The 24,902-nt window shown below is 45.0% G+C and overlaps 1 long non-coding RNA gene across 2 annotated transcripts in view; it reads left to right on the top strand.

Moving 5' to 3' along the window:
* Positions 1-24,533, top strand: part of LOC140713352 (uncharacterized) — a 39,876-nt gene extending 15,343 nt beyond the window's left edge. The window contains exons 2-4 of one of the 2 annotated variants that reach the window (XR_012095390.1): positions 9,325-9,544; positions 11,935-12,388; positions 22,113-24,533. This is a non-coding gene — a long non-coding RNA (uncharacterized lncRNA). The remainder of the gene's footprint in view (positions 1-9,324; positions 9,545-11,934; positions 12,389-22,112) is intronic. The other variant, XR_012095391.1, reaches the window with a different exon arrangement.
* The last annotated feature ends 369 nt before the right edge of the window (positions 24,534-24,902 follow it).

Genomic DNA, 24,902 nt, shown 5'->3' with positions numbered 1-24,902 from the left:
TGCTTCCATTACCCCAACCCCAGCCTGAAGAGGTGTTATGGCCCAGTTAGCCTGAGACAGAAAGAGTAGACATAAAAGCTTCCCATTAATTTTCTGTCACAGATTTCTTAAGCTTGAATAATGTTTAAAAGAGAAAAAGCTCCCATAAAATCCTACTGTTGCTGTACATTATTTTTATTGTGTTACTTTAAAATGAACAGATATAAAACTAGATATAAATTTCCCACACATGGCTCTTAAATTACTTTAAAACTCAAGCAAAGCTGCAAATTAAATACAAACAAACATACAAAGGTCACTAGAGTTCATATAGAAAACATCAGCGTGATAAATGATGTTTTGCTGGAACTAAATTGCTGGCATTGGGTTTAATAGGCTTATTATTTGTATGTTTTATGATTCACTTTCTGTCCACTTGATTCTTTTGACTTTGAGCAATACTGGATATCTTAAGTCTTTCTTCAAGTTATTGTAGGATTAATCATTTTTGGTAAATAAGCTTGTTTTAACTACTAATCCATTAGAGGGGCTGATAAATTTAATAGTGCACCACAGTAAGTACATAATAATAAAAAATACTGAAGATTAACATTAAAAATACTACTGAATAAACCGGGCACAGTGGCTCATGCCTGTAATCCCAGCATTTTGGGAGGCCAAGGAGGGTGGATCACGAGGTCAGGAGATCGAGACCATCTGGCTAACACGATGAAACCCCATCTCTACTAAAAATACAAAAATAAAAATTTGCCAGACGTGGTGGCGGGCGCCTGTAGTCCCAGCTACTCGGGAGGCTGAGGCAGAAGAATGGCGTGAACCCAGGAGGCAGATGTTGCAGTGAGCCAAGATTGCGCCACTGCACTCCAGCCTGGTTGACAGAGCGAGACTCTATCTCAAAAAAAAAATAAAAATAAAAATAAAAATATATATATATGGAATAAAAATAACTGTATTCTTTCCTGCTATTGAATGACAGTTCAAGTTGGTATGTCTCACAATAACTCTGTTCTCAATGTGATATGCCACTTCTATGACAGGTCTTTTGAACTAAGGATGTCTGTACTACCCTTGGGCCACAAAATTGATCAATTTTCCCACATCTTTCTCTATTCAAACTTAATACAAAATTGACATTTCCGTAGCATGCCATGATGTTATTTGTTCTTCGTTTGGCACCAAACTCAGCCTTCAGCACTAAAAATAATGTAGTAGAACATTTTGATTTTATTTCTTTACGATTATCTTCAAAATAAAAGCAGAAAATTTGAAAATTCTCATGAAACACTCACTCCCTCAAGAACACACCTACAAACCTACTTTGAGAAACAGAACTGTAATAGCACAAAATGAGTTACAGAGGAAATATTTAAATTGTATTTTACTAATGCCTTAGGAGACATTAAGTGGTGAGAGAACCCTATTGGTCCATCTTTATCCTGAAGCCCTCAATGGGGCTGTCTTTCAGCCTCACCTCAAGTCAGACCTCTTAGGCAAGTCAAGACCCAGAACAGACAGCGCTCCCTCTGCTGCTAGCCTGAGGACTGTTTTCCATCCCTTTTCCCATGAGGGGACTCATTACATACGGTCCCTGTGCTGGCTTCCTCCCATGATTCACTCTTGTCTCATTACCTGGGGTAAGAACCCTCTTGCCAGCTTTAATTATGAGCAAGTTTATAGCCTTCCTAGACCATTAGCTCAAGGATCACAAATATGATTGCCTCCACTAATTGACAGATACAATGGTTCCAGTCCACTAGACCTTCCTCCCACAGCCCTGGGGATACCCTTGTTTTCTACCCTCCTCAGACTCCTCCCTTCATCCCCACGCCCCACCACCTGCCCAGGCCAACCAAAACAAAGATGCTGCAGGAAGTACTGGTAGTTCAGATATCTCCTTGGTCAATGTAGATATTATTTTCCTAGGCCTGAGGATCTACTGAATAACAAAGTCAAGGGGTTTTTGTGGAAGAAAATTCAACTTTGAGAAAAATAGGTCAATTAGTTGGGTTGCCAAAAAGGCCTCTTCAGGGAAAAGGTTTCCTCTTTATTTGGCCAAGGGCCCTCTTCACAATCTTCCCATTTGTGGCTCCACTTTGCTGTCCCCTTACATAGTCGTGGTCAAAGCCAGATAAAATATTATGTGGAAATAAATGAAGTTAGTAAAAGGAGCTTGCTGAAAATAAAATTGTACCATTATCACAACAATAAGATAAAACAGCAGAAAAGAGCATAAGAAGCATGAACACCAAGAATAAATAATATAAAATATGAAAAATCAAAAACCAGAAGTTTAAAAGACAAAATAGGCAAAGAATAATACTAACTAAATGAATTTACTAGAAAGACAAAAAAAGAGTCATGCACTAAATGGAAGGAAAAATTAAATGTCAAAAACAGTGTGCAAAGGTTAACATCCTCCGATAGGGCAAACTGGGTGAGTCCTTTGAGCTGTGTGTGCTGCAAACTTCCCACTTGACTGACTTGCCAGGGTCAAGCATCATGGCTGAAGGCAGTCCTGAGGGGAGGGTCTGTTCTTAGGGGAGGTCTCTTCAAGTCAGCAAACTTCAGCACAGAGAAGGTCAGGGCAATGAAGATCTCACCATTCAACTCAAACCTCCAGGCACTTTGAGGTAGCTTTCATTCCATAATTAAGAAGCTTTGCAATAGACATTAAATTGTTCTGGTTGAATTTCCAACCTAGCCCCTCTGCAAAACCATGGCCTAATTGGATGGTTTCTCCATAATCAGAAAGTGTGCCTTCTAGTATCTATTAATTGTATATTTTATCCTGGGAGGCCACGCTAGAAAGAAACAGGGTCTTCACGACATCCTTGTTTATTGCCTCTGCAGCCCACCCTGTTCCGGGCTGGTTCACATTCGATTGTGGCTGCTTAGCTAATTCACAAAGTAGTGGATTCCAGGCCTCTGGTCAAAATACAGGCTTCTGTTGTTTTACTCTAGTAATAGAAACAAACATTTGTTTCTATTTGGCACTTAATATATGCCGAAATCCTCACTGCCTGCCTGCCCCAGTCTAGGGAGAACTGGCAGAGCCAAAGCCCGCGGAAGCAGCCGTCCCTGGTTGGAAGCGGTGGGAGGAGCTTTCACCTCTTTGACTCTATTTTTACATTTTCAGGGTAATATGTTCTCAAGACCATTAAGACAGTGCTGAAAAGGCTATTTTTTTGAGACAGAGTCTCCCTCTGTCACCCAGGCTGGAGTGCAGTGGCGCGATCTTGGCTCACTGCAACCTCTGCCTCCTGGATTGAAGCGATTCTCCTGCCTCAGCCTCCTGAGTAGCTGAGTAACAGGCGCATGCCACCACGCCCAGATAGTTTCTTGTGTTTTTAGTAGAGACACGGTATCTCCATGTTGACCAGGCTGGTTTCAAACTCCTGACCTCAAGTGATTCACCCACCTTGGCCTCCCAAAGTGCTGGAATTACAGGCATGAGCCACTGCGCCCGCCTGGAACAATTTCTTAACAACTCTTTCTAACATTTTGGTTACCGCTCCTGCCTGGGTCATCCATGGCTGGTTACCCTCCATCGCCTGACCATCGCCTGACCTTCACCTGCCCAGCCAACACTGCGGCTTCTGCCGAAACTCTTGCCCTCACCTGTCTTTCCTCCCAACTTACATCCCCTGCTGACCTGCCTCACTTCTCTGCTTTTTTAAGTCATCAGACTTTAATAAGGGAAATCAAACAAATGTAATTAAGGATAAACACATAAATAACTGGTGGACAGGAATGAAATTAGCTGCTCTTTTTCCTTCGTGTCATATTTCCACTGGCTTCTCCTAGCCAGGTGACTTTCCATTCTCTTTCTATTTTTGGAATTCCTAATGGACTGCAAAGTCCTAGTTTGTTCCTCAGTTGCTTTGTGTATACTACTCAGGTTTTCCCCAAAACACTAAATTCCCTGAGGCAGAGATGATGTCCTACTTCTTTTGTGCTCCCACAGCACCTAACAGATAGATGGCTCCAAAGGAGTTGCTTAATAAATGCTTACTGGTTGGTCAGTTGATTAATTTAGAATTCAACTATTGTTGAGTCTTTAAGCATGCCCATGGAAAGTGTAAGCTCAGCATTTAAATACCAGTAAGATGTGCAGAAAAAAAAAATAAACAGTGATATCAACGGGGAGGATTATTTATCAAATTGATGCAGGGTTTTTTTTTTTATTATTATACTTTAAGTTCTAGGGTACATGTGCATAACGTGCAGGTTTGTTACATATATATACTTGTGCCATGTTGGTGTGCTGCACCCATCAACTCGTCAGCACCCATCAACTCGTCATTTACATCAGGTATAACTCCCAATGCAATCCCTCCCCCCTCCCCCCTCCCCATGATACGCCCCTGTGTGTGATGTTCCCCTTCCCGAGTCCAAGTGATCTCATTGTTCAGTTCCCACCTGAGTGAGAACATGCGGTGTTCGGTTTTCTGTTCTTGTGATAGTTTGCTATGAATGATGGTTTCCAGCTGTGATGCAGGGTTTTTTAAATTTGTTTTGTTTTGTTGTTGCTGTTGTTGTTGTTTACCATAGTTGAGGGATGTCTTTTTACCTAAGAAGAGAGAGCAAACAAAATTGAGTACATTCATACTTTACATCAAACTCTAGGATATTACAGCTCAATAGACACTAAAGATTTTCCTAACCCAACTCTACCTCCCTGATTGGAAGTGAGAAAGCAGAAACCTAGGAAGGTGAAGGAATTACCCAATTTCCCAAGAGAGAATTATCTCCTAGGTTCTCAAATTTTACTTTTTAGTAAATATTGCTTAATTTTTATTCTTCACTACATTTACAAACCACTTATTATAATTCATTATATTCTTTCATTTAACTTTGTAATATGAAAAATTTCAAACATAGAGAAAAGTTGAAAGAATAGTAAAATAAGGGGAGGGAGAGCATTAGGGCAAATACCTAACACATGCGAGGCTTAAAACCTAGATGACAGGTTAATAGGTGCAGCAAACCACCATGGCACATGTATACCTATGTAACAAACCTGCATGGTCTGCACATGTATCACAGAACTTAAAGTAAAATTTTTTTTAAAAAAAGTAAAATAAATATTCATTTACTCTCCATCTAGATTTGACATTGCTAACATTTTGCCATGTTTGCTTCTCTCTGTGTAGATAAGTAGACATTGTTTGTTAGTTTTGGGCTGAATCATCTGACACTGAGTTTCAGACATTGTAACTCTTCAGCGCTAAACACCCTGCCTACATCTCTGGAGCACAGACAGTCCCCTACATTACCATTATTACACCAAATAAAATTAGCAATTGTTTATAATACCACTGAATAACAAGTTCATATTTGAATTTCCACCTTTTTCCCAACAATATCTCTTATAGTTGCATTTATATTTTTAACCTGAACCCAATCACATTTCATACGTTATACTTCATTATGATGACTCTTTTAACAGAACGGTCCAGCCATTCTTCCTTGATATTAACATTTTGAAATATCCAACTGAGTTATCTTGTAGAATGTCCCAGGTTATGGATCACATTGCCATTTACTCTTGAACAACATGGGTTTGAACTGCATGGGTTCGTTTATACATGGATTTTCTTCTTCCTCTGCTGGCCCTGAGACAGCAAGAACAACCTCTCCTCTTCCTCCTCCTCCTCAGTCTACTCAATGTGAAGACAATGAGGATGAAGATCTTTGTGATTATCTACTTCCACTTAATGAATAGTAAACATATTTTATCTTCCTTATGATTTTCTTAATAAGTTTCTTTTCTCTAGCTTATTTTACTGTAAGAGTACCGTATATAGTACATATAGCCTACAAAATTATGTGTTAATGAACTCTGTTGTCAGCAAGGCTCCGGGTCAACAGTAGACTACTGGTAGTTAAGTTTTGGCGGAGTCAAAAATTATACATGGGTTTTCAACTGCATGGGGGGGATCAAAACCAATGGACAAAGTCATCTGAAACAGACAGAGTGTTTCTGACAGTTTAGCAAGTAAAAAGGCTAAAAGAGTCAGTCAAAGCAGGGTTAGTCAGCCATGAAAACATAAAAACAGGAGCATGAGGATGGTGAACATCAGCAGAGCCCATGTAAGAAATGCCCACTGGAGACAGTGCCTCAGCCAACGGCTTTGAATAATCCAACATCTTTGGAAAGGCTGTTCCTACAGTAAACGTGGCAGTATCGGCTCTCCCAGCTTAATGCCATTAAACCTTTGAATCATCTAACTGACTCGCTCTTTTGAATTCCACGCTCACTAAGCAACCTTCTGATAACTTGCCCTCCTTGGAGGTCTGACTTCATTGAAAGAATGTGCAAGCTGTATGGAGACGAGTGTTCCAGACACAGTGGCGGTTTTAATCCTCTTGTGAATCAATAAATTGACATGCTGGTTTCATGCATCAGCTCTCTGAGCTTAATTAATTAGAGTTGAAGCTGAGAAATGGATCCACACTCAGTGTGCTGACAGATCCAGTTTCTAAACCTGCAGGGCATAGACTAGACCCTGGTCCAAGGCAATGCCACCCTGTGAGGTCTCTCAGGAGACAGCAAATGCTCATCCTCTCATATCCCCATATTGCCTTTGCAATTAAATTCCTCTAAGCTTTGCATCTGTCTACTGACTCTGAGGGCATTGATTTACAGGGAGTGAACCAGATGTGGACTGGCAAATCTCTAATCCCGTTTACAGAGAGGACACTAGAGTGAAATTGGAACAAATATGACCCTTCTCATGGATCAGCTAAAGCAATCTTTAGTGTAGTTTGTGTCTGAAGATGTTATTTGATCCTGGCCCACTTTCAGCTAACTTCAGTTAAGGAAATGCCATTTGTGTCCCTAGGTTGTGAGTATTAAGCATCCTTTCATACCTGTCAATTTTCTCCACTTTAAAATGAGGATAATAATATCTATTATGTTATTGATTACTAATCCTTCATTCAACAAATATTTATTGAGTGCCTGCCATGTGAAAGCTACCATGCCAGGTACTGGTGGTATTTGGGAAATAGAGATGCTTGGTTTCTGCATTCTAATGGGGGAAATATAATTTAAATAAATTTCATTAGTCCAGTTGGGCTGCTATAACAAAATACTAGAGACTGGGTGGCTTAAACAGAAATTAATTCCTCACAGTTCTGGAGGGGGAAGTCCGAGATCGAGGTGTCAGCCAATTTGATGAGGGTTGTTTTCCAGGCTTGTAGATGGCCACCTTCTGGCTCCATGCTCACATGACCTCTTCTTTGTGCATGTGCAAAAAGGAAGAGAGGAGAGAGAGAGCAGGAGTTCTCTGTTGTCTTTTCTTATAAGAACACTAATCCTGTGGGATTAATGCCCTACCTATACACCCTCATTTAACCTTAATTACTTCTGTAATGACCCTATCTCCAAATACAGTCATATCGGGGGTTAAGGCTTCCACATATAAATTTAGGGCAGGGGGAGGGTACACAAATATCAACAAAGGCAAGTGATTGATTGATTGATTAATATTACAATATGGTCAGAGTTGCAAAGAAGCTGCGATAAGAAAAACCCTTTTGGCTGGGTGCGGTGGCTCAAGCCTGTAATCCCAGCACTTTGGGGGGCCGAGAGGAGTGGATCACAAGGTCAGGAGATTGAGACCATCCTGGCTAACATGGTGAAACCCCATCTCTACTAAAAATACAAAAAAAAAATTAGCTGGGCGAGGTGGCGGGCGCCTGTAAGCCCAGCTACTCGGGAGGCTGAGGCAGGAGAATGGCGTGAACCTGGAAGGCGGAGCTTGCAGTGAGCTGAGATCGGGCCACTGCACTCCAGCCTGGGCAACAGAGCAAGACTCCGTCTCAAAAAAAAAAAAAAAAAAAAAAAAAGAAAGAAAGAAAAAGAAAAAATCTTTTGGGAGGATTAAATGAGTCAAAAAAAAAAAAAAAAAGAAAAAGAAAAACCCTTTTGGGAGGATTAAATGAGTCACCTACCTGATTCTTTGCCCCCTCTATTTCTTTCTTCCTATCTATATAACCTTATTTAATCTTTGTCTATGGTCAAAGACTAGAGGGCAAATGGCACAGTCCCTCACCAACTTGTCCAACGTGTCTCTCCTCATTTTCTTTCTTTGCTATGGAATCTAATCCCCCAACCTATAAACAGTGCTCCCCCTTGGTATAAAAATTTGTAGCTGCGAGGATTGGAAAAAACATGCAGCATGAGCATCAGCAGAAGATGCTGGGTCTTTCTGACTCCAGAACCCACTATGCCTCTACTGCTGCCCCCACTGCCCCCTGAAAAGGGTAACCTGGGCAACCTTGGCCACTGGAGCTTATATACCCACTGTTCTTGCTGCTGCTGGAAGCTGGCAGAGCACATCTCCTTCAGTGATACGTCCGTTTTTGTTTTTATCTTTCTCTTATCTTGGGACCTTAGAATAAATTCACTCAGTACTTGCCCTGGATGAACTTCAGCTCTTTTCTACCCTAAAAGGAGTTCTTTATCTACTCAGAAGACGCCCCTCACCCCAGATGAAGGAGAGGCTTGGCTCACCCCTTGTTCTCAGGAATATTAATTCTAGTTTTTATGAGTTGAATGTTGTCTCCGCAAAAATTCATGCTATAGTTCTGTCAGTACCTCAGAATGTGAGCTTATTTAGATACATGGTCTTTAGAGATCATTAAGTTAAAACGAAGTCATTAAGGAGTGAGCCTTAATCCAGTATGACCGGTGTCCTTACAGAAAGGAGAAATATGGAGACAGATACACATATAGCAGGAATATGATATAAACAAGGAGATAACCACCGATAAGCCAAGGAGAGAAGCCTGGAACGGATCCTTCCCTCACTGCCCTCAGAAGAAACCAACCCTGCCAACACCGTGATTTCAGAAGTCTAGGCTCCAGAGCTGAGATAACAAATGTCATTGTTTAATCTCCCAGTTGTGGTGTTTTGTTATGGCGGCTCTAGCAAATTAATACACTAGTGTTTAGGGCCCGGCCTCAGTCTTAATGTCCTCTCTACCTATTTTATTTATGTCAACAAGACTCCTAAAGACCTGCCCTGATATGCCAGGACCTTGAAGTCCTCATATAGATCAGTCTTTCCCTCCCCCATGGCTGTCACTTCACTGAGAATGTACCCCCTTAGTGTCTCCTATATATGAAAGTCACTTCTTCAGCAACTAAGGATTAAATATGAGTAAGATTCAAAGTTTTGAAAGTCTAATGAAAACTTTTGTTGCTTTTCTTTATTCCTGGACCTGAGGTGGTGCCAGGGAAAAGAGTGGGAGAGTGGTCACAGCCCTATCCACAGAGCAGGCCCTCAGCTGGCCTTTGCCTGTCTTTCATTCCAGGTCCCAGGCCTAAGGAGCAGCCATACTGTGGGACATGCCCTTCTCATGGCAGAGAGCAGAAGCTCAAGAGGAGCAAACCAAAATATGCCTTGTCTCATAACCTTGTGCTTAGAACTGGCGCTTTGTTGCTTCCACCATGTTCCATGGATCAAAGCAACAATTAAAGCCAAGCCCCACATAAGTGGAGCAGGGGTGCACATGGTCCCTTCAGGGTGCATGGGCAAGTCACACCATGGGCAGGGCTGTGTCACCCTATTACAGGGGGAAACTAGGAGTTGGGAACAACAGTTCTCTCTACCACAGATTTAGAGTGTACTCTTTTGAGGAACTGGATTGTAAAAGTAAACAGAGCAGTAACTAAAGGAAGATAAGAAGCCAACTATGGCTTCCATTTTGTTTTATTTTTCAGGTAGGAGACATTTAAATAAGTTTACATATTACTGTGGAAGGAGACAGAAAGTAGGAGCAATAAAAATACAGAAATGAAAAGAAAGAAGTGATGAACATCACTTGGACAATTCTTCACTTTCAAAACCCCAACTGTATCAACCAGGGTCCAATTAAGACACAGAACATACTATAATTTGGTTGGGGAAAGTTCTATGTAAAAAAATTGGCTGCTAAGCAGCAACAAAAGAGAATTGGCTGCTAATATGGCAACAAGAAGTCTAAAGAATAGAGGACTGACATGTACAGAAAGTGGCCACTATCCCCAGGGCTGAAGCAGAGCACACAAGGATGGAATGACTATGGAAGAGCAGCCCCCGCTACCCGAGCTTAGAGCCAGACCTCGATGGGAAGTACACAGCCATGACTTACTGGGCAGTGCAGTCACTGAGGGGCCTGCTGGCAGGACTCACTGGCAATTCACCTTCTGGGGTCCTGGGAGAAGATGCCTATGGAAACACATGCTGCTGGTCACTGGCCACTGGGCACTACAAAAGCCTGCCTAGATAAAAAAAAAAAAAAAAAAAAAAAAAAAAAAAACACTAAACTAGGAAATACTGTTCATCCTCCGGTGTCCCCTACTGATGAAGCATATAACATCATACTAGCTAACCAAGGGGAAAGTTCCAATATCACAAGCATGCAACGAAGGTGGATTTGGAGCTGAGAGGCAAGAGGTCATAACCAGTGCCCCAATCCTGGTGAAATCAAATTCTATGCCTATTCCACACTGGCCCCTGTGCAGTTATATGCAGGTAGAGAAAACAACAACAATATCAACAACAACCACCCAACTGATTGGTCCAACTGGTCTTGTCATTAGGTCTCAAATGGTCATTAGTGTGGCCAGCAATCCTACACATTTTCATGCTGCTTACTAACCTGCTGACCTGGATGATTATTTGACACCTTCTCCTCACTCCTCAAACATAAAATACCTTTTCCCCAACCCACTCACTCTCTCCGTGATGAACTTGGTTCCTATTTCACAAAGAAAATAGAAGCATTGGGAACTTTTGCAAGCTCGCACCACCACACCTGCACACCTACCAATATCTGCACCCACATCCTTTTCCTTCCCACCAGCTGAGTGACAGATATCAGGGCTCCTCTCTAAGGACATCCCCTCTGCTTCTCCCATCAGACTCCCATCCCCTCTTGCCTGCTCAAGAAAATCACTCCGCTTCTCTCTCTTTCTCTTTCTCTCTCTCTCTCTCTGTCTCTCTCTCTCTCTCCTTTCCCGACAGCATCAATTTCTCCCCTCCACTGGACCCTTCCTAACAGAATACATAAAATACATCTAAAAAATACACACACTCTTTACCCCCCACCCCTCCAACTTCTGCCTCATTTCTTTGCTCTTATTTATAGAAAAAGTCTTTTTTATTAATTTGTCTATATTCATTGTCTGCAATTTTTCTCTTCTAACTCCCCTTGCACTTACTCCAGTGAGGTATTTATCACCACCAGACCACAGAGACAGTATTTTCAAGGTCACCAGTAACCAGGGCCACCCCTAGTATACAAAGCCCTGAAAAAAATATTTTATAGGACCCTTGTCCATCTAAACAATTTAATTTAAAAAGGTATTTCAAAATGTACAGGCCTATGTGAGGTGTTGACATTTGTCAATGAAGATTTAGAATAATCCATAGAGAAGAGGTACTTACAAATGTGTTTATTGTTCTATCACTGCACGTGAAGATTCTTCATAGAGTTCGGACAACAAATATTCCTGTTCAGATCCAGGAAATATCTGCCCATGCTTTTTTGATTAATGTTTTATTTCCTATTGTGAGAAAGAGGCAGCAACATTGTTGTCACTCACAATATCATGGCTTTTGGAACCTGTTTGTATTGAAACAATATAGTTTTGGGTTTGGGTTTTGGTTTTTTGCCTCTGTGGTTCTCTGATACCATTCGTGTAATGTTGGTTGCATCTTTACTGATGATGCTGCATCATTCATCATGGCACCTGCAAATACTGGCATCCAACCACTCTCTCAGAGGTTGTTTCTGTACTTCATTAATAATGACCAAAATGCAAGCCTTGTCCAGAATATTCAGGAAAGTATGAATGATAATTTATTTTTCATTTGGAGTTTTATAGTGTTAACATAAAGTGACACATCTTCCAACCATGTATTCTCTTGAATTCTTCAGGCCATTATAACTACATTGTTAGAATGTGATCCCTTTCAACATTTCCTGCACCTCCGCTTCTGCACACCACCACCAAAAGAGAGGAAAGGCAAGGAGACGTGACTGGAGCAAGAAAAACGGTGTTTTTCATACAAGGATGTCCATTCCTTGTTGGGAATGGCTTAAGATCGACCTGAGAAAGCAAAACATCGCCATATCATTTGGAGGCAAGGCACTGGTTGGAAGAGCCTGTTGGTGTGGCAAAGCCAAGGTCTTTAAAGTCCTCAGAGAATGCAGGCACAGCCACCACTGGAGGACTTCCTGATGTGTGGTACAGAGACTGATGAGGGCATGGGGTGAAAACCTTAGGTGCCAGCAGCAAGGGGATGGATATACAGGGTGAAGGAGGCTTGCTGCCATCCTATGCCTTTGAACGCTGCAAATCAGAGATGGTATCATGGAGGAACATGGACAGGTGAGAGCTGAGGCATGGGCCCCCACACATAGCCCAAGCCCATGTGCTAACAGTTGACCATCAGTAGCCCAGTGCCCTGAATTCATCCTGTGCCTAATGTGAGGATCACCCAAAAGCAGTGTATCAGCACCATTCTGGTGGCTCAATGTCACACAACGGCACCAGCCAGCAGGAACAATCCAATTGCCAGGCTGCCCTCCTGGACAGGGCTGAAGCCACAGAGCCCTCAGACAACTCGGCTGAAGCCACAGAGCCCTCAGACAACTCCATTGATGCAAATCTTAGAGTTTCTCAAGGTAACAGGTCAACCCTGTACATGGAGTGGTGATTCAGAAAGGCCCCAGAAAGGAAATAAAAAAGGATCAGGGTCCATGTATGTCCCTGTATGGGGCTGCCATTTGTCCTAACCACCCTGGATCTGCCACAGCTGAGCCAGCCTTACTGGAAGAGGATTGTATTCTTTTGCCACTTACTGTGTTGCCCTAGCTTCCCTCCAGGGGGTCTTCATTTTGTCCTGGGCTCAGCCTTACCTTTGATCACTTTAGGACCAGGCACAAGATTTCACATTGCTGGGAATCCATTTTCAGCCTTTGAAAAGACCCAGTGATTCTTCAGGAAGCTTGTTATCCCAAAGATGCAGCAGAGACAGAGTTTCCCAGCTTGAAGGGATTTGAAACATCCGTAAAGTTATAGAAATTCATATCCAGAGGAGCCTTAATGGTCATTCAGACCAACGCTTTCTCAGGTACCTATACCATCCAATGCCCTAGTTTCCCTGCTGTCTTTTTTGGTCGCTCCTTTCCAGCCTCCTTTGCAGGCTACCCTTTACAGGGCTCAGTCTCCACACTCTTTTGTTCTCTCTAGATTTTCCCCAGGTGACCTCACCCAGGTCTATGGCTTTAAATACCATCCATATGTTGATAATTCCCAAATTTATATTTCCAGTCCCAAGCTCTCCACTGAGTTTCAGGCTCATATATCCAAATGTCTACTTCTTGCCATCAGTATATCTTACAAACCTCTAAAGTTTGATGTGCCTAAAACAGGACTCTGGATTTTACCTTTTGTGCGTATCAGTGAGTTCCTCTCTTAGTCTTCCTATCACAGGAAAGGGCTCCACCGTCAAGACAGACACGAGCCTAAAACCCAAGAATTCTTCTTGTTTCCTGCCTCCCTTTCCTTCTCTCACATTCGGTCTCTTGGTAGACGTGTTCATTTACTTCCACCATTTCTATCTACTTCTCTTCATCTCCAGTGCCAACGTTCTTGTCCAAGCCATCACTGTCTCTCCCCGAACCATCCAATAGCATCCTAACTGGTTTTCCCTATTCTTATCTCACCTCAATCCATTCTCTGCATATTAGCTTGAGTGATCCTTTCAAGAAGTGAATACAAACCTTAAATCTTTCAACAGTCCTCACTGCATCCAGAATAAAATCCAAGCTCCTATAACTGCCTAATATGGCTTCTGTCCACCTCTAACCTCAAATCTTACCTTCTGCCCTTCCTGTGCTCAAGCCTCTCTGGCCTTTCATTTCCTTAAACACACCAAGCCTTTCCAGCCTCAGAGACTTTACAGTTCTTCCTAGAGTGCTCTTCCACTAATTTCTTTAGGTCGTAGTTTGTGGTCATTTGAAAATATGTCCACAAACTCTTTTCTATCCTATGAAAAGGGGGAATCCAATTCCCCTCCCCTTGAACATGCACTAGCCTCAGTGGCTTGCTACTAATGAATTAAATGGTACAGAAGTGACTGTGTAACTTCTTAGACTAGGTAACCAATGATGGCACAGCCTCCACCTGGTTCTCTGTCTTGTGAGGCTCACCCTTGGAACCCAGCCACCATGCTGTGGCAAAGCCATGCAGACAGTCGCCTTGTCTGTTGTTGAGTAAACCAGTGCCTCCTCTTGTGCCTGTGATGCCTGCCAGCCCATGTCTTTCTCAGAGGTGGGCATATTGTCTCTTTGGGAAACAATGGGTAGAGGGATTGAAGCAGGAGAATTTTCAGGGAATCACTCTTGCAAGAGATGCTGCACTCTGGCAGACTTGATAATGACAAATATGTCAAGCAACTGAGTTTTAGCAGCAGGGTTCCTTGGGGCCCTGTTCACCAACTTGTGATTTCCGTAGTGACAGGACAGCTGCCGGGTAGATGGCAGCTTTGGGGCCACCTGCCTGGCTCTGACAATAACTGGCTTTGACAGCTTTGATTGGAATGAAAAGATTTAGGGTCCCTGTGGCTTTCTTAAATTAAACCCTCTCTTCTGGAGTTAGTTTGTTTATCAACATTGTCTTAGATTAGGGGACTTTCCTGTGATGAGGGAGTTCTTTTACCATGATGGTTGACTTGTCGGGGCCACTGGCAGGGTTTCTGAGATCAGGCTCCTCAGAACAGCGCAGCAAGGTAAGCCTACACCCTGATGTGCTTCTCAGGCAATGCCTCCAAGGGGCATGTTAACAGTCAGGTCTAATTAGGAAAGAAAACAGGAAACAGACCTGTATTTTAACAGAAAGAATTTAATCTAGGCAATTGAGTAAGCAGGTTTTAGAGACTGAAAGGCAAAAAGGAAGCATCAAGATAAACACAGGGATGGTAACTGCCAGAGGCAGCTCTACCTCTGGGGCTGAAGAACACAGGGAAGATACTGGGGTTGCAATAATTTAGAAGCTTGGAAGAGGAGACCTGTGGAGCTGGGACCTAGGCTTCCAAGGAGGGGTGACTGCACAGTATCTCTGAGGCTGGAGTTGAGAGTCCAGAAAATGTTGGAGACTGGAACCCATTGCTATTGAGGTAAACTGCAAGGTGAAAAGTCATTGTTGGGGTGATGCTCACAGGGACAAGCAGTGAGGAAGAGGCAAGTCCTTGCTCCCTCCTGCCAATTTACCATCCCTCCTTACTGACAGAGCCCCACATGGAGCCAGCTGGCCACAGAGCAGTGTGGTTCGCCAAGTCCCAGCCCCAGAATCACAGGGTAGAGTACAGACAGGTGGGTCTGACCTTAGAGACATCAGCTTCATAACCAGCACAGGGAGTGTGAACAAGATGACAATGGTAGGCCCTGAGATAGAACAGCCAGGCCCAAAATACCCACACCTACCCTCCACTGGTAGAAATCTCCTAATGCGGCCAGGAGTGGTGGCTCACGCCTATAATCCTAGCACTTTGGGAGACCAAGGCAGGCGGATCACCTGAGGTTGGGAGGTCAAGACTAGCCTGACCAACATGGAGAAACCCCATCTCTACCAAAAAAAAAAAATACAGGGCCAGGCGCGGTGGCTCGAACCTGTAATTCCAGCACTTTGGGAGGCTGAGGCCTCAATCTCATGAGGTCAGGAGATTCAGACCATCTTGGTCAACACGGTGAAACCCCATCTCTACTAAAAATACAAAAAATTAGCCAGGTGTGGTGGCTGGCACCTGTAGTCCCAGCTACTCGGAAGACTGAAGCAGGAGAATCGCTTGAACCCGGGAGGCAGAGGTTGCAGCGAGCCAAGATCGTGCCACTGCACTCTAGCCTGGGCAATAGAGCTAGACTCCATCTCAAAAAAAAAAAAAAAAAAATACAAAATTAGCTAGGCGTGCTGACACATGCCTATAATCCTAGCAACTGGGGACGCTGAGGCAGGGGAATCATTTGAACCTGGGAGGTGGAGGTTGCAGTGTGCTGAGATTGCACCATTGCACTCCAGCCTGGGCAACAAGAGCGAAATTCTGTCTCAAAAAAAAAAAAAAAAAGGAAAATAAAAAGAAAGAAAGAAAAGAAAAGAAATCACCTAATGTGTGCTCAGTTCTTTACACTTTACAAAGAGCTTCTTATGTTATCTTATTTAAAGGCAGAAAACCGCCTATGTGTGCTGGCACTGACCATCACATGAGAACAAGACACCATCCCAAGTGCCCAGCATTGGTGTCCTTTGCTTTTACTTTGTCCCTGAGTGCCTGAGGAACAGCCTGATGCAGCCTGACCTGAGCATTTCCTGAGATGTGGATGTTTTGTATCTTGGGCATAAGTAGGCAGGTCACCAAGCAGGACAGTAACCCTGCCCCCAACCCTGTTTTAGCGAGAATATCTCTACGAACATTTGTTTCTCATACTGGGTCTCCAGGTAAGCTTACATTTGAAGAGGAAGTTCTGCAGTGAACAATAGCTTGGAAACATTTGCCCTAGAAGGAGAAACCTTCAAGCTGCCAGCCACCACATAAACCCCCAAGGCTCACTTCCATTGTCATCTCTGTTATGCCCTTTGTCCCTACCAGCCTGAGGCAAATATCAGTCCCTATTGTCCCCTTCCAAGGTTAACCCTACCTCCAAAACCTCTGAAGAGTATCCTTTCAAAGCATGTTGGCAGAGTGGCCTGCTGAGTATCCAGTGTGTGGGTTGGGCCTGTTGTTTTGTATGTATAGTTTGGGGTGTTGATTTTTGTTCATTTGTTGGTTGGTGTGTTTTTCTGCGAAAAACCTGTTAATCCACCCTACAAGAAAGGAAGGGTAGGGAAAGTGGGGACACAGTTGGGAAAAAGAACCACATTTTTCCCTTTCCTAAATGGACCCCAAACCCACATCTGCCTCTAACATTGGCAAGAGTATAAATGAAGGCAGTTGGTCGGCACCCCACCTTCTCTTCCCACCCTCAGGTCCACTAGCAGGCACTGAACAAACACCTCAGCCCACACACCCAAAAACTCTGTGCAAAGGCCGCTAACAAGAGCCACCCCTTAGCTATCCCTGAGACCTCGGTGAGCTCACCGCAGACGGGGCAGATGGGAAAAGGTTCACGCAGCCCTGGAAGAGGCTGGGACATTTGAGCAGGGAATTCTGGGTCCTGGGTTATGAACCACGGACCAAACGGAGGACTGGCCCTGGGTGGCACACAGACACAGCCTACGAACTTCTTGTCCTATGGAGCAGGGCCAGCCCCATGAAGACCAGAGCAGAGCTCCTAAAACCACAGCCCAGAGTTGCATCTGAGAGAACAAAAGAGACTACCGGGGCAGAGCGGATCCTAGAAGTGAGAGGCACTATAGGTCCAGCCTCTTTCTGAAGCCCCACCCAGAGAAGCACGCTTTGCTGGAAAAGGAATCAGCAGAAGCCAAGGTAAGGGGCCATCACCCAGCAAAAGCCTCCTGTGCCAGAGAGAGAAAGAGCAGCCACAGCCATGAAGCTGGCCAGGGCATGGCTTCCTTAGATAGAAGTCTGGGGGAGCCCCATTCAGGCCTGCATAAGCCCCCGGGATTCCAGCAAGACATGGTGGAGGAGGTGGGCTCCCAGAGGTGGACACTGGGCTCCTGCTAGTCATAGCTGAGGACAGCGGGGCTGGGGCAGGGTCGGGAGAGCTGTGGCTGCTTACAGACTTATTCCAGGAAAGCAGAAATGTGCAGTACTTTGCCTTGTTGCACTCACCTACTTTAGGCACTTTCCCAGCTCTGCCACCCCATTCCCACTCTTACATACACAGAGCTCTTGAGTTTACTGTCTTTCATTTTAATGCCTAACATTTAAAATAAGTTTTTAATCATGGAGAAATTCAGACAAATCCAAAAGTAGGTTAAATAGCACAAGGAACCCTCATGTACCCAGCACCAAGATTCAGCAACCATCAATTTATAGTCAATCTTGTTTTACCCAAAAATCCTACTTATTTCTCACTTCTGATATTATTTTGAGGCAAATCCCAAATATATGGTTTGGGATTGGTTTCATCAATTAATATTTTGGTTTCATGAATTAATATTTTGAACTATATCTCAAAAACTGATTCCTTTAAATATCTATATAACCTCAATGCCTTCACCACACCTAGATAACACAAATTCCTAACATGATCAAGTATCCGGTCAGTGATATCATTTTCAAGAGTCTCCTAAATACCACTTTTACCTGCCTCGGGAGGGGCTCTGGCTGCAGCACAATCAAAAAGCAAGGGGTGGTCAGGCATGGTGGCTGACACCTCTAATCCCAGCACTTTGGGAGGCTGAAGAGGGCAGATTGCTTGAGGTCAGTAGTTCAAGACCAGCTTGGGCAACATGGTGACACCTCGTCTCTACTAAAAATATGGAAATTAGCTGGGTGTGGTGGTGGGCGCCTGTAGTCCCAGCTACTCGGGAGGCTGAGGCAGGAGAATCACTTGAACCCAGGAGGTGGAGGTTGCAGTGAGCCGAGATCACAACACTGCACTCCAGTCTGGGTAACAGAGCGAGACTCCATCTCAACAAAAAAAGAAAGGGGCATGAAGTAAGACAGGAAAACAGGTCGCCCTGCTTGTGGCCAGGACCAGACTGGTGGTAAAGTTTCAAATGGGGGACAAAAGGGTGAGAGATGGCCGGGCGCGGCAGCTCATACCTGTAATCCCAGCACTTTGGGAGGCCAAGGCAGGCGGATCACAAAGTCAGGAGGTCAAGACCAGCCTGGCCAACATGGTGAAACCCCGTCTCTACTAAAAATATAAAAATTAGCTGTCAGGTGCCTGTAATCCCAGCTACTTGAGATGCTGAGGCAGGAGAATCGTTTGAACCCAGGAGGAGTTTGCAGTGAGCGGAGATCATGCCATTGCACTCCAGCCTGGGGAACAGGGTGAGACTCCATCTCCAAAAAGAAAAGAAAGAGAGAGAGAGAGAGAGAGAGAGAGAGAGAGAGAGAGAGAGAAAGGAAGGAAGGAAGGAAGGAAGGAAGGAAGGAAGGAAGGAAGGAAGGAAGGAAGGAAGGAAAAGAAAGAAGGAGAGAGAGAGAGAGAAAGAGCAAAAGAACGAAAGAAAAAGAGACAGGAAGGAAGGAAGGAAGGAAGGAAGGAAGGAAGGAAGGAAGGAAGGAAGGAAGGAAGGAAGGAAGGAAGGGAAAAGGGAGATGCCCAGAGAGAACCGGGGCCAGGGGCAAGTGGGGAGCAGAGAGGGACGAAATTCCCTCCCACTCTGGAAGGGTAAGGTTCAGATGAGGAGGGACTGTCAGAGAACAGCCAAGTGACTTTTTCTTCCTGAAAGCTGGGTATTTTTTTTATCATCAGCGAGCAGAAATGTTCAGCTTGGCAGGTTCTGAGGATGAGATTAAATTTCCTCAGGAGGCAATCATTGTGATGGTAGCAGGGGAGGAGAGGGCAGGAAAGGAAGTTGGATTTGATTAGAGGATAACTGTCAAGGCCTAGCTCTGCCCCTTAGGAAAGCGGGATTCAAGGGGGAAAGGGTGGGATTTTGCCCTCACACCAACCTAGCCTTAAAGCCTGCTGCCACCAGTTACTAGCTGTGTGGGCTTGCAAGCTGCGTAACCTTTTTGAACCTGTTTCCTCATCTCCACAATTATGAAACAGGAAAAATAAAAGGCCCCTAGAGAATTAGATTCAGGCAGGTGTGGAAAGTGCCCAGTTAGTCAGAAAGGGAAGGAGCCTGCTCATTTGTTCCTTCTCTACCCCCCATCTTCTCCCTTGACATCTAGATCCGATCCCTGTACAGTTGAGGACACCAGCCTCTGCGGGGATCCCTGAAGACAGATTCTCAGTCATTGTCAACCACACCACCTGGTCCAGGTGGCTTTTCCACTGTTGGGAACTCCAGGCTTTCTCCTCCACTCTAGAAAGCCTGTGTGAATGCAAGTGAGGCCACAGGGAATGTTGTCTGGGACTGGGATGGGATGGGGTGGGAGAGCTGAGGACGACTGTGGTGGCAGGCCACTTGGGAAGACAGGGGAGACCACAAGTCTGAGACTTCAGGGTAATCAGATAGCCCTGGAAGATCTGAGAAGGTGGGGGCCTTGGCCCAGCGCTTCAGGGGGCTATGGCCCATGCAGTCACACAAGCTCCATGCGTAGACGGGCCCTGAACTTGGTTTAACTGCTGTCTACTGTTGTCATTTTGAAATTCTTAAAATTTTTGAACAAGGGCCCCATGTGTTCATTTTATTTATTTGTCTGTTTGTTTATTTATTTACTTTTTACAGACAATAAAAAATATATTGTTTACAGACAGGGTCTCACTCTGTCACCCAGGCTAGAGTGCAGTGGTGCAATCATAGCTCACTGTAACCTCAACCTCCTGGACTCAAGCCATCCTCCCATCCCAGCCTCCCGAGTAGCTGTGGCTACAGGCACGCACCACCATGCCTGGCTAATTTTTTAATTTTTGGCAGAGACAGGGTCTCACTATGTTGCCCAGGCTGGTGGTGGTCTTAAATTCATAGCCTCAAGTGATCCTCCCGAGTTGCCTCTCAAAGTGCTGGGATTATAGATGTGAGTCACTGTGCCTGGCCCCACATGTTTTTACACTGGGGCCTGAAAATCATGTTCCCAAAACCGCCCAGCACCAACCTGCCAGCTCTGTTAATTCCTGCAGCATCCCTGAGCACCCCAGGTGAAGAAGTGGAGAAAGGAGGGGGTTTCTAGAGCAAGTGTTTACAAGGAGACAGAAAAGCTGAGGGGCCAGTGATCAACCGAGAAGGCATCTAGGATGGGTGGAGTCAGCAGAGAACTAATGTATCAGAAGAAAAGGAAAGAGTCTGGGATCTGGGGGTCTTACAGACACCCACTAGTTGGAGTAGAGGTAGAAGTGTGATTGCACCAGAAGGACAGGGAGCTGGCTAGTCTGGGGCCACAAAAATCAGAGTTTAGGGGAAGATAAGGCAAGCTGTGGCTGTTGATGATGGGACCAGGCTGGGGATGGGAACGGGTGGAAGGATGGGAGCAGTGTCTAAGAAGCAAGTGGAGCACAGGCCCTGATATTAAGACATTTAGGCAGGCAGGCAGCACCAGAGAAGTGGGTCACCAAGGACAAGGGTCCCAGCCACTGTGCAGGGATTCAAGGACAAGACTGGAGTAGGGGGTGCCCGAGCCCTAGAGGGACTCGGGCCTAGACAGGTTCTCAGAACCAAGGCACCCGTGTCCCCATGCCTCCCCCAGAAAAGCCCATAACAAGAATGGCACACAAGAAAATGGCCAGGTGGGCTGCCTGGGAAGGTCAGCATCTCCTTTGCCATGGCTCCTCCCATGGGTGCCCATTACTCTGTCCATCATTACCATTTGGCACAACCCCCACACACACAACACTTTGGTCTCCCTGGATAGGCTGGAGGCTCCTGAAAGGGAGACACTTTCTCCCCTTTACCTGCTCATCCCCAACACTAAGCAAGGTGTTTGGCACATAGTAGATGCTTAATAAATGGTGTCTGACTGGCTGAGCGCCGGCCAGCTGGAACACAGATGGTAGCCCTGTTGGACAGTGAGAGGGAGGCAGGGATGCATAAAAGGGGCATCTGCCAGCTCTGGTATAGACCACCTGGGTTCTAACCCTGCCTCTGCTACTGCTAAATGGACCATCTCGGCCAAGTTATCCAACCTCTGCCTCTGTGTTTCCTCATTATAAAATGGAAATGTTTATTTTGTATTATGTACCTTTGAGTAAATGTGTACATAGCACTTAGAATAGTGCTAGACAGCACTTTAGAAGGCAGAGGCGGGCAGATCACTAGGTCAGGAGATCGAGACCATCCTGGCCAACATGGTGAAACCCCGTCTCTACTAAAAACACAAAAAATTAGCCGGGTGTGGTTACAGGCGCCTGTAATCCCAGCTACTCCGGAGGCTGAGGCAGGAGAATCGCTTGAACCCGGGAGGCGGGGGTTGCAGTGAACCCAGATGGCACCACTGCACTCCAGCCTGGATAACAGAACGAGACTCCGCCTCAAAAAAAAAAAAAAAAGAGCTGGACATGCTACACACTTGCTAACACTATCATTAATATGACAGGTAAATAACATTTTGTGTGTGGCGTGTTGCAGCTGTCACAGCTGCCAGCAGACAGCCGACTCCCTCCCCAGTAAGCACCGCGGCTTGACTTAGGTGTTGCCCACCGGGTACGGGAAGGCGGCCCCCTTCTCTCTCCCCAGTGAACATTCCTAAAACATCTGCGGGGTCCAAGAGCACAGGGAGAACAGCACCCCCGGCGCAGGCTGCGCACCCGCCCGGAGGAGGCAGCGTGTCAGTCCTGAGGTCCCCGCCACCTGCTCCCGGGGGACGGCCGCCTGGGGCTGTGCGCTGGGCAGGTGCAGAGGCGACCACCTCCCAGACGCCTGCCCGAGCTGCCGCGCGCCCACTCCCTGCTTCTCCGAGCGGTGAGCGCCACCTGGAGGCTCCCTCGAGATCTGCATTTAGGAGGTGACAGGTCGTTTCATCGTTTTATTCATTAAACGTTTATCCAGGCCTGGCGCGATAGTTCACGCCTGTAATCCCAGCACTTCGGGAGACCGAGGCGGGCGGATCACTTGAGTTCAGGAGTTTGAGACCAGCCTGGCCAACATGGCGAAACCCCATCTCTACTAAAAGTACAAAAATTAGCCGAGCATGGTGCCACACACCTGTAATTCCAGTTACTCATGATGAGGCTGAGGCACAAGAATCGCTTGAACCCGGGAGGCAGAAGTTGCAGTGAACCGAGATGGAGCCACTGTGTGTTAGGCTCTGGTGACCTGGGGAGAAATAAAGATAATGTCTTGTTTCCCACGGCATTAATAGCATGATGGGGAAGACAGGCCATCAACAATGTGCAACACTAAGGGCTAGGAAAGAGGTGGATATAAAGGAAGGAATAAGGAATGCAGTCATTCCTTAAGATGTTCATTGGTGCCAGGTACTGTTCAAGGCACCAAAAAGAATGGAACTAAACAGAGCTCCTGATCCCAAAGAGCTCATAGTGGAAGGACAGTCAGACAAGCTTAGAAGTACGCGACAGGCCTAAGAAGGAGCCAGCCTGGAGACCAGAGGTGTCCGAAGCGAAGTCGAGGAAGTATTGCAGGAAAATGTGATATATTAAATCTTAAAGAATGGACAGGATTTTGCCAGGCTTGGTGACAAGATATCTTCTGTAAAATCGTGGAACTGAAAAGAAAGGATATAGGTTGAAGAAGGGTTAGTTCTGCGTCTGAAATACAAGGAACATGAAAGAGAAGTGCTGGGACATGGGGCAACAAAAGGAGTTTGGGGCCAGATCATGAAGGCCTTGGTTTAACAGGTGAAAAAGTTCAAATCTGACCCAGGTAGCTGGCAAAGTCCGAGGTTCTAAAGCAGAGACCTGCTCTATAGAAAGCTCACCATAAAGTACAGCAGTGATGGTGGATGAAGATACCAACAGCTCAACCTCCTATGTGCCAGGGAAACGCTGAGCTCTCGGCACCTGATATTTATCTTAATTCTCTAAATGGGCCTATGGGGTAAGCATATTATTATCCCAATTTTATTGGAATACTTCCCTGCTAGGGCCCCTAAACAGGTAGCCATCAAATGCCTGATAAATTCGAGCTAGCTTTAAATTCTAGTCGCTACAGAGCAGAGCCCTTCCATCGCACTGAGCTGAAGGAGCCAGATGGGCATTACAGAGAAAACCCACTCAGTAGGTGAAATCAACAAAGTCTAATGACTATCTAGATCTGCAAGATGAAGAATAGGAAAGAGCTGAAGACAAGATTACAATGAAAAGTTTGATTTTGAAATAATATATTTTTAAGAGCTGAGAAGAACCTTATCCATCATCCAGAACAACTGCTATTCTACCTACACTCCCAACACCACATCAGCGCACGTGTGTCTGTACTCACCATTCTGCCTTGCCTCCTGCTGGCATGGACAAGTGCTGCATGTTCTTAAGTGCCGCCTTCCACTGTGCACTGGATCCCGTCCTCGTACCCACTCAAGAACATCACTTCATCCATTGGTCCTTCTCTCACATATGAAATTTTTGGTCTTTCTACTGAGTCATTCCCATAAAGATGCATGTGTACTACAATTTATCTCATCTTAAAAAATAATAAAAATAAAAATATTTCCTTGACCTCAAATCTCATACCCCCGCCATTCAATTACACCAATCCTCTCCAAAAGTTATTTATACTCAAACTCCCCTTTCTCTCCTCTCATGCTTTCTTGAACCCACTTCAATCAGTTTCATTCTCACAACTTCGCCACAATTACTCTTCAGGTCCACATTGCAAATCCAAAGGGCAGTTGAGAGTCCTCATCTTAGATGACCCTACAGCAGCCTTCCACACATTTGAGCCTCTTCACTCGAGTGTCTAAGGCCATGCACATTCTTCTTTACTGACACTCACTTCCTCGTGATCCTGACTGGCCTCACGTTTACAACTCCGAATGCATTCTTTCCAGCCTGAACTCTCCTCTGAACTTCAGACCCATACATCCCCAAAAGCCGACTCAACATCTGCACGTGGATGCGTAATGCATTCAAACGTAGCATGTCCAAACGCAAATTCCTAATCCTCCCCCTTCAAACCTATTGCTCCCGTTTGCTGCCACAGCCTTTTCCATCTCAAGAAATGAAAACTCTAATCTTCCAGTTGTTCAGAATAAATGCTTTCATCATGTTATCTGTATTTATCAATATAAATTAGGTGATGCTTCCGTAGCAAAGAACCCCAAAAATCTCAGGGTCTTAACACTACAAATGTTCATGTTTTTGCTGATGTCCAGGCTGAGTTGACAGGAGACTCCACTCATCAATTTCACTGAGGGACTAAGGCTGATGGA

The sequence above is a fragment of the Chlorocebus sabaeus genome, chromosome 14 (genome assembly GCF_047675955.1).
Source record: "Chlorocebus sabaeus isolate Y175 chromosome 14, mChlSab1.0.hap1, whole genome shotgun sequence".
NCBI classification, from domain to species: Eukaryota; Metazoa; Chordata; class Mammalia; order Primates; family Cercopithecidae; genus Chlorocebus; species Chlorocebus sabaeus.
The sequence above is the reverse complement of the archived record's forward strand: the minus strand, read 5'-3'. Positions and strand labels throughout refer to the sequence as shown.